This window comes from Pteropus vampyrus, unplaced genomic scaffold, assembly GCF_000151845.1.
Source record: "Pteropus vampyrus isolate Shadow unplaced genomic scaffold, Pvam_2.0 Scaffold20, whole genome shotgun sequence".
NCBI lineage: Eukaryota > Metazoa > Chordata > Mammalia > Chiroptera > Pteropodidae > Pteropus > Pteropus vampyrus.
Window position 1 is genome coordinate 13,855,780 of NW_011888801.1, and position 10,270 is coordinate 13,866,049.

The following is a 10,270-nucleotide window of genomic DNA, read 5'->3' on the forward strand; positions in this document are numbered from 1 at the left end:
CCCTGCTCTTCAAAGATATGATTAAGAGAATGAAAATACAAATTACACACTGAGAGAAAATATTTGAAAATCATACAACTGATATAGGACTTGTACCCAAAATATATAAAGCACTTTCAAAATTTAATGACAAGGAAACAAACTAATTTTTTTTAAAAGGCAAAAGATTTGAACAGATATTTTACTGTAGAAGATATAAGGATGGCAAATAAGCTCATGAAAAGATCCTTTACATCATTAGTCATTAGGGAAATGCAAATTAAAACTATAATGTGACACCACTACATATCTGTTAGAATAGGGCAGGGTTCCTCCTTCCTAGTTTGTGGTGACAATCCCGTGGGGCTCTCCTATAGGGCCTGAGACATCTGTACTTCCCCCACCTATCTTGAGTTTTGAGGTTTGGGATTGTTCCGAAATCTTCATGCTCTAATTCAGCTCTCTCTTCAACCAGATCAAAGTCTGGCTCTCTGGGAAATCTTCATTTTTCACCTTGTCTAGAGGGAGACTGTCTGAAGACCTAGCTTCTGAAATGCTTCTTAGCAAAGGACATGCTAAGATTTTCCACTGGCAGCATCTTGGAAAATTGCAGACACATTTTAAAAAGCTATCACTCAGGGTTCCTTATCTCCTATAATTCTGATTGTGGCCTCAGATCAATCTTAAAAAGCTTTGGCCTCTGACACTCAACCAAGAACTAAATCACTCCAAATTTTAAATAACACAGATCAGAATGAAGTTCACTGCCAAGGAGAGAAACATCCTCCCTCTTCCTTATCACACAAGCCTGTAACCATGGTCCATTACTGTCCAAAATGCAGATATTAAAAAAGGCAGTCTAATGTTGAAGACAAATTGCTTCTTGGTTGAAGCACTTTCCCTTCCTAAGGAGCTGAGATGAGTCACTTGTCCAGCCTCATCTTCTGCTCAGGACTTTGTCCTGAAGCTTCTCCCAGCAGATTCTAGAGTGGTGCTGCCTCCAGGCCCTCCACGTGCACTTGGTGCGTTCCACGTGTCTGCTTTACCATGGTGTCTCAAGTCTACACCTGGTCTCCCTCGAGAACCTGTCAGCTTGTGAGCCATGCCCCTTGGGGCAGAGCGTTGGAGAGACATCACCGTGCCCTGCAGAAAGCAGGGTCTGAGCACCAGCTCCCTGCAGCTTCCTGCGCTGCTCCAGGTGGCCACATTCTGAATCCCTTACCTGCAGGGCCACTCAGATTGGGGCTAGAGCACAAAAAAGTCCAGCTGGAATCAAAGAGTGAGCCGAGACCTGAGACCTGGGACAGACTTACTGCTTTAAACCTGGGATCTGGGCAGAGTCCTCAGGAACCTTCTGACTTCAGAGCTAACAGCCTCTCCCAAACCTCAAGGGAGTACCCTCTCCAGGATGGGTGAGTCCTCTTCCTGTGGTCTTAGATTTCCCTGCAGTTAACTCTGTACCACTCCAGGATCCTGATCTAGGCTCCCTTGGGAGGTCCTGGAGTGTGAAAATGACCATCTTTCTTCCCTGACTCACTGGACTGATCTGTAGGCCTCTTTGCCTCCTTAAAATACCAGATAAAGGAATTAAGGGAGAAACTGAGATAAGCCTAATCCCTCTGGCGCCCATAGAGTTTGGTGGTTGTGTCAGTCGCTGCAGTCAAAGGCAGGTGCATTCGGAAGGGAACCAGCCATCAGAGGGCACGTGCTCTGAGCTTCCTAGAGGGGCGCTTCCTAGAGTCTTCACTGGCCACCCACGTCTTTCCAGTATGTTCTCTGACCCAGGACTCGGGGAGATGTTGATGTCAATATCTTCTCACCTTGAGACTCCCCCTGCCCTCAGCTCTTTCGACTCCGCCTGGTTGGTTTGGAGAAGCCTCTGCTGTTCCTTCAGAACTGGAAGCCCCTGGTAGGCAGCACTGCCTGGCCCCTTCATTACACCATGAGGATCCCAGGGGTACGCAGGTCCTCTCCACAGCTCAAGGTCTGAATCACAGTCCTGCTCTCCCTTGCAGTGGTCCTGCCACGTTTCTGGGGCTGCACAGCTTCCAGCCATCTTCCCTATGATGAACAGGCTGTTCCTCCTGGAGGCTGACCCTGCCTGCTCAGGCTGGCCTGAGCCTCAGAGCACATTTCCTCAGAAGTTTGCTCCTGCTCGGAATGTTCCTATTGGGACATGTCGATGCTTGGTCTGGGGGCTCACCTTAGATGGCAGGGGCCTTCCTTAGGCTGAGAATGGTTTGATTCTGTCTTAATGCTATGAGTGAGGCCCTATGTAACTAATGCTGTGCTCTGGGTTACATGATGCTGCTGGGAAAGGGGCCACTATGCCATTTAGTTGAGAACAGGTTAGTCTGAGAAACATGGTTTAGATTCTTGGGCATTGACCTGTGCCAGGCAGAACTACTGCTGAGCTGACTGCTGCCGAGGGGCACATGCTGCATTCTGTCGAGGAAGATATACCTCATCACAATCCTCTGCAAAGGCTGCAGTTCACTCAGAAAATGTACCCATCATGCTCGGCAGATCAGGCAAGGCAGTATTCTACAGCAGCTCTCCAAATCACCTCTGTTTTGCTGATAAATAGTAACTCAGTCTTCTACTAACCTATTAAGGAGCTAGAATTCTCCAAATATAATTAAAAGTAAGTTATGGTCATCTAAGCAATGAATAAAAGATGTTTTCCTTGCTGCTTCAATGTTGTTCGATTCATTTTTCTGCCTAGTAACTGATAAAACTAGTAATTTACCGATCAGTCTTTCAACTTTTACTGTAAATTAACTGGGTTCAATTGAAAGCCAAAGGATTGATCTATTATAATTGGGAGATGTCTACGGCCACGCCACCTTGAACAAGCCCAATCTCGTCTGATCTCGGAAGCTAAGCAGGGTCAGGCTTGGTTAGTACTTGGATGGGAGACCACCTAGGAAAACCAGGTGCTGTAGGCATAAAAAATAAAAAATAAGGGATTGTAATCTGACAAGGTCCTTGCATTCTGCGAGGTCAACCAAGGGTTGCCTTGCCTAAAAAACAAAACAAAAAACAAACAAAAAAAACAAACAAGGGGGAGACATTTAAGTATGGTGAGCTGATATCCGTGCTGACTGAAATTAGTAGACTCTGAGAGAAGCTCATTACATTTGCATGAACAGCCAGTGACACTGAAGGAAAAACAGAAGTCATTTTTAGAAGGTGAAGATCCATTTTGTAGGCAGTGTCACTCTGGGTGCAAAAGAATTTGGGAGCAACTAAGACACTTGTCTCTTGTGATTTATACATTTTTGAGTGTGTCATCAGGCATCTTAGCAATTTGATTTTCTTTCCCTGCAACAGCGGTAAATATTGCTATAATAGTAAGTCATAGGTATGCATAAGGTATTGCTGATGTTGTCATGCCAGGGGCTCACTTTCAGAACCACTGGTGGGTGGTGCAAGATAAGTTTTAAAACACGTATTTTGGGATGATTACTTCAACCTTATATTTTTCTTTGACATGCCACATGCAAAACAACTATTTTAACTAAATGTTGTTTAAAAATTGTTTAAAAACAAGTTGGCTGCTACTGCCAATTTGAATTTAGTAAATAAATTTCTATTTGATTTAAAATAACTTGACTAGAACTTTCATTTGATCTGTTTAATAGTGGGAGTTATATTTCTCAAATAGCTGCAGAAACATAAAGCTCTAAAAAAGCCACAAATTCTGATATTTGACCCTAAATAAATGACTCTCTTTTTATAAGACTTCGATGAGTAATTCTTCACAACAGAAGCATTTGAAGTTGTCTCCAAAGACATTTGAGACAAAAAATATTTCTTGTTTAATTTTAAATTAATAATATTTATTTAAAATTAAATAAATATTCTGCAGCACTAATGGCCACTGTTAATATCAGTCCCCGATTAATCATGATTTCTAATGTGCTGTGGAGAACACTTGCTTAACAACTGCTGAGGAATCCTGAGGAGGCGAGCAGGGCCTGTGTGGTGTCTCAGTGCCTCTCACTCACATTCATGCCCGTTCCTTCTGAGCGCAGCTAGACTAATTGGAATTTGCTTTGCCAATATCTGGTAGCAGCTAGGGAGGTAATGAGTCGCTTGCTTTTCTGTAGACAGAGATTTGCAGGTGGAATACACAGAGGAGGAAGTGAAGTCAGGCCTTCAGGACTTCTCAGGAATTCATGGTCAAGTTCACTAAGCCAAATGTGAACAGCTGCAAAGACCCGTGCCATCCAGGTCTGTATCCATCGGCTCTCTGGTAGCCAACTGTGTCGCGCAAAGACCTTTGTCAAGTGCCACAGTTGAGCTCTGCACAAAATGGTCGCCTGAGACCGCAAGTGGCACCAACAGCAGGAATTCTGGGAAGCTGCCCTGCTCTGGCCAGACTCCCAGAGCTCTCCTGCTTCTTCATCCTCGTGTCTTACTTATCCAGACTGGAACTTCTAGAAACAACTACGGTTTGACCAACTCTAGTTATTGTTCCTCAATTCCTCCTTGCCTTACAAGGTCTTCACTGATCTCTTGGCTTTGAGAGTTGAAAGGGCACTCAGAGACCCTCTCTGGCCAAATTTCCACCCAGTGATCGACTCTCCTTGAAGCCGCTTAGTGAAGTGATGATCTGATCTCGTCTTGCCCAGTACTCAGGACTGGACCTCATCCCTGCCCAGCAGACCACTCCACTAGAAATAGTGTTCCTCACATATGGTGGCGTGGTGGCCTCAGTGCAATTCCATTTGCTCTGGCTATGGCTTCTGGAGGTTCACAGAATAAATATAGTCTCATTCTCATGAGGATGCAGTGCTTGATCTAGTGCCCTTTCCAAGATTTCTCTTCATTAGATGATTTATTCAGTTTGTCCCTCATGTGGAGAGGAGTTCAGACCCCTCACCAACCTGCCACAATGAAAATGCGGTGCCTTGATGAGACTGTCGTTCTCCAGTTTTGACCTCGTCTGACCGTGGCAGAGCTTGGTGGGACCTTCCCTCCCTTGTAATTTCTTCTCAATACAACCTATGGTCCTCAGTGGCTTTTCTAACAACTACATCTCACTGTTAGTCTACACTGAATTTTCAACTAATTGAAAATTTTAACTCTGTCTCCTTTGACTTATTCTTAAACCTAGGTCTCTCCATTCTATGAAATCAAGTAATTTTTTGAATTAAAGAGAGGGCTTTACATTTTATCCTAACACTTTCCCATGAAACAAATTTTGAGTCTCAATGCTGTTTTCCTCCTTTGCGGTCCCACCATCTCTGTAAATTTACTAAGCGTGTTTGGTTTTTTAATATCGTCAAAAACAACACACAGTAGCCTAATGATTAAGAGAGTGGATTTTGCAGTCAGATTGTTTAGTTTTGGATCTTGGGCCTAGTGTTTACTAGCTTTTTGTTATCTCAAGCAAGTCACCTAAACTTTCTGTGCCTTAGTTTCCTTATCTGGAAAGTGAGGATAGCAATCATTTCTAAGTTGTTTTAGTCATCTATTGCGGTGTAACAAATCACTTCAAAACTTAGTGGCTTAAAGAAACAGGGATTTTTTTTTTCATTATTTCTCATGATTATGTGGCCCAGAAAATTAGGCAGGGCTCAGCTGGCAGTTCTTCTACACCTGGCATAGTCCAGAGTCACTCACTCAGCTGTGTTCAGCTCGTGTTTGGAATGGGCTAGAAGGTCCAAGAAGGCCTCACTCATCTATCTGGGCCATGTGGTCTCTCTTCTCCATTTCTCCTCATCATTCTGTGGTCCACTCAGGCACCCTTACAGCATAACGGCAGCTTCTAAGAGCAAAGGCAGAAACTGCGTGGCATCTCAAGGGCCGAACCTGCAACTTGTATAGCATCACTTCTGTCTCACTCTGTTGGTTGAGGGCAGCTCAGGTTCAGAGGAGGGGAAACAGACTCCACTTGTTGTTGAGAGGAGAGCTGTGTATATGGGTAACGAAGGAGGAATAGGTGGTAGCCATCCTTGGAGGCAATTACATACCTTGTAGAGTTGCTGTGAGAATTAAAGCAAGTTAATACATGCAAAGCACTTAGAAGCATGACTGGTTGATAATGCACATGTGTTAGCTTTTATTTAGATTTAAACCCATAAAGTAAGGCAGAGCCAAGACCAAGGCCATGCCACTGGACTCCTCTTGCTTGATTGAGCTGGATGATTTGCTAAACCTTCACTGGGTACAGTTCTACCTAGGAAAGAAGGAAATACCACTGGGGTACTTCCTACATGTTTAATCTTTCTGTCCTGATAGTCCTATACAGTAGGTGTAGTTATTCTCATCTCACAAAGAGGAAACTGAAGCTCAGAGAAAGAAATACCTTCTTTGGTTACTAGCTTGTAAGCAGTGAGGCCAAAATGCAGAAATCTGTCATTTTCCTCTATCATGCGGGATATTACTGTAAAACGATTTGCTGAGGTCCAGACACCAGCTGTCCATGGCAGTCCTGATACTCACTGGCCTGGATCCCTAATCAAAAAAGTCAGTGCAGGCCGTGTGCAGGGCTGCTCTCAGGGAGCCACTCAGGTTTGGGTGATCCCTGCTTTCCGAATTTGTCACCTGCTTTTCTCTTCTATTTAAATCCCTTTCTAAGGGTTATACGAATATTGTCTCTGAGAGTTTTTAGGCACCACTGATACCACCACCACAACCAATTTCCATTTGTCTAACCCTTAATGCAGTGGAGCCCTGGAACACCACGCCAAAAGTGGGAGCAAGAGGGGCTTCAATGATCTGCCCAAATCTACAGCTCATCGGTGGTATAAATGAGATTTGAACTCAGTTTCTTCGATTCCAAATATTATTTTTTTCCGTTATAGTATGCAAGCTTTCATTCCGTCTTGCTATCACTTTATCTGTACAATGGAAATTAATTGTATCTGCCCTTGTAAGTTTGCTGCGAAGCTCAAAGGAAATTGTAATGTTTATCAACAAGTATCTATTGATCTTCTACTGCATGTCAGGCACTGTTCTGGACACTGAAGATACAGAGGTAAACAAAACAGATGAAATCCTGACCTTGATGAACTTACATTCTAATAGAGGAAGGCAGTCCTATAAGCTCCTTGGCAACTATCAGGCACTTTACAAAAACAATAAAATATTTTTCCACTGAGGATCTAACACAAGGCTGGGTCAGAGTGTTCACTCATTCATTTAACTTATTTATTTTTTTATATATTCATTGTGGAGAGCGGATTATAAACTGACAAGGTCCTTGAAATCTGCGAGGTCAAACAAGGGTTACCTTACCTCTGCAAACTCCTTCTGAGAACAAGACAGTACAAATGTAGCCACAGGAAGATAAATAAACTGAAGGCCATGAGAAAATGTTGCCTCGGAGAAGTAGAAGAAACAGTGTTGCTATGCTTTAGAGAAACTGCTTATGCCAGTAGCAATGGTATGTTCTTGTATAAAAGCAACTTGCAAAAATAAAACTGTTCACCATCAGTGGACAGTGGACCCCCTGATGCCAGCTTTCTGTCTTCTTTGTTCTATCTCCCACCGTTCTCACTCAGGTTTATTTTCCAGGGCCCCGCTGGACATGGAAAGATTTACCACTTGCTGGATGTGGCAATTCATTCATTCATTCATTCATTCATTCATTCAATTATTCATACAAACATCAAATATTACTGAGCATCAATTATGTGTCAGGCATCATTAGGTGATGGAAAAAGAAAAATGATAAGATAGACTGAGGACCTGCCTTAACGAAGTTTACTGTTTAAAATGGAGAATAGACATTAAGTGTTATAAAATAACAGTAGTAATATCAACAATAGCAATAATAATAATAATTAATAATATGACTTCTTGGCTGGTTTGAGGAAGTTTACAACTTATGAAGTTAGGGTTTGCTAAATCAATTCCAGCTGAATCTAGATGAGAAAGAGCATCTGACACACGGGATGGACTCTGATCAGCTTGATAGTGTCTTAATTATGCTCCCAGAGAGCACCGAGATAAAGGCCATGGTGGGTAAGGTTTTACATAGCTGAAATCGTGAGGTTCTTTGGGTAGATGTTAAGCAGCAGAATAAAGAGATGTCTGCTAGCAATCTCATAAACTTCAGGCATATGGTAGTGTACCAATTCCCTCATCTGAGAAATGGAGACAATCCAGGCACCTTCTTTAGAAATATGGACCAAAAAACCCCAACTAATGACAGCACTGTTTTTTCTTTGATGTGCAAGTCTGGTAAACAACAGCCTAAGGAAATGGATAATTGGCTTCATGCTCAAACATTCTGTGACCTGCAAGCTCTAGGGTCAGGTGGTCTCTCCTTCCTCCCTGTGGTTTCTTCTTTCTTAAAGATTTCTGGTTTTTGATTGTCCAATATTAATGTGCACTCCTAGAAGTGCATCTGCTTTCCCATCCATCATGTCTTTCCTCCTCCCAATTCTAAGCTTTTACTCTAAATTAAATTAGACTTTAAATCAATCTTCTCTCCCACTGCCATGCTTCCATCACTTATTCTCCTGGAAAAAATCAAAACAAATCCCAGCTTGCACTCAAAGTGATTTTTAAATCTTCTCTGCTGCATTAGCCACACGGGGCGTAGATTTGAGACTCTGCTCTCAGAGGTTGTAGGCATCACCTCCCACACTTTCTCTTCCGCTGTTTCTAAGGCTCTCACCTCCTGATTCCAGAGTATGGCAGTTTTCTAAGCCACATCAGGTATTAGGACAAAAGCCCCACCTGAATGATCTTTCTTTCTCCAGCCCCGCCCTCTCCCAACCCCTGTCTGTGCTGTTGTGAGATAACTTCCATCTTGGAGCTCTGAAGGCCAAGTGTGAGCCTCCAAACCTTCATAGCTCCCCATCACTGCCTGGGTATGGCACTTAAGCCCTTGCATATCAGCTTCTGGTACCACGTCCACAGTTTGTGTTCCTGATAATACGCTGAGCCTCACACTTATACATCACAGACTGGGCTCTCCTTGGACATGAGCTGTCTCACACACACAGGTCTCCCCAAGTTCATTTTAAACACATATTCTGAGCACCTGCACTGTGCCAGTGCCAGCTCTGCAGATGCCAGCTGGGCTCAGTGGATTTGTTCGGAAGAGGGAACCCTTTGCCCCCTTCTCTGATTCCCTTTCTAGCTACCTGAAAAAAAAATACTCTCTAGGGCTGTGTCCCTGTTGCATTCATTTTTTTTTTTTTTGGTTTTAATTTTTTTCTTGTTTAAATTAAAAAAGTATTTTAAAATGTGAAATTCAACTAATATAGTATTGCTGTGAGGAATTAAAATAACACAGTTAAATCTCACATTTTTTGACCACCACCTCAGTCTACATGCCCTCCCCACAGCCCTACTCTACAGCTTTGATTTGTAAGAGTTGTATTCTCAAAATTTCAAAAATAAATTTTTCAGTTTTATTTCACCTTTTTAAAAGTTAAAGTTATATCTAAACACAGTTTAAAGAATCAGAGTTCTACAAAGTTTGTTATAAGGCAGCAATTTCTTTCTCTTCTACCATTGCCTGGATTTTAGTCATCACTTTCAGCAATTTTAATGAGGTGCTTTCCTTGTTATTTTTATTTCTTATTTTTATTAATAATATGCTTATATTACTATGTCTTGATTTAAATTTTTAGGCATTATCTATGGAATTTCCTGCATGGAAGATTGAGAGTTTGCTTTATTTACCCTTGCCCTGCTCACACACCCCGACTTCCTGAACTCCCAGGTAACTTTGGTTGTATCAGTCAGGCAAGACTCAGTGTTTAAATTCCATTCTGGGAAATGTAATTTAATTGAAGCATTTCTCTAAGGACTCCTTCCTTTCTTCTCTCTTTCTAGAACTCAGTCTATTCAGACATTGGGTTGTCTCTCCTCTTTTCCTCTCTGTTGTTCTCTTCTTCTGGGAGATTGTGTCAAGTTTCATCCAACCCTTCCTTTGAGTTTTTGTTTCTGTTATCTTATTTCTGAATTCTGAGAGCCGGTTTGTTCTCTGACTGTCCATTTCTATAGTCTCTCTGTGGAGATGTTAAAGATAGTTTTATATAAAAGTTTTCTTCCCTTTGTATAGTTCTTGTTACCTCTAAATTGCTTTTTCCCCTCTTTCCTGTGTTTGTGTCTGTCCTTCATGTGAGGTTCCTTCTTTAAATGTCTAGTGACCCAAAGCTCTTTCTTCACTCTTACTGAGGAATGGTTCTCTAAGTAGCTCACTGGAAACTGTATGAGGATAAGCAGGGAACTGTTTCCATGGCAGGACAGCAGGACAAGAGAAAGAGAGAGAGAGAGAGAGAGAGAGAGAGAGAGAGAGAGAGAGAGAGAGAGAGAGAGA

At 42.4% G+C, this 10,270-nt stretch overlaps 1 protein-coding gene and 1 pseudogene across 3 annotated transcripts in view; one reads left to right on the forward strand and one right to left on the reverse strand.

Annotated features, from left to right (window-relative positions):
• ARHGAP22 (Rho GTPase activating protein 22) overlaps positions 1-10,270 on the reverse strand; it is a 156,062-nt gene that overhangs the window by 105,362 nt on the left and 40,430 nt on the right. The gene's annotated exons all lie outside the window — the stretch shown is intronic.
• On the forward strand, positions 2,809-2,927 carry LOC111736608 (annotated as a pseudogene).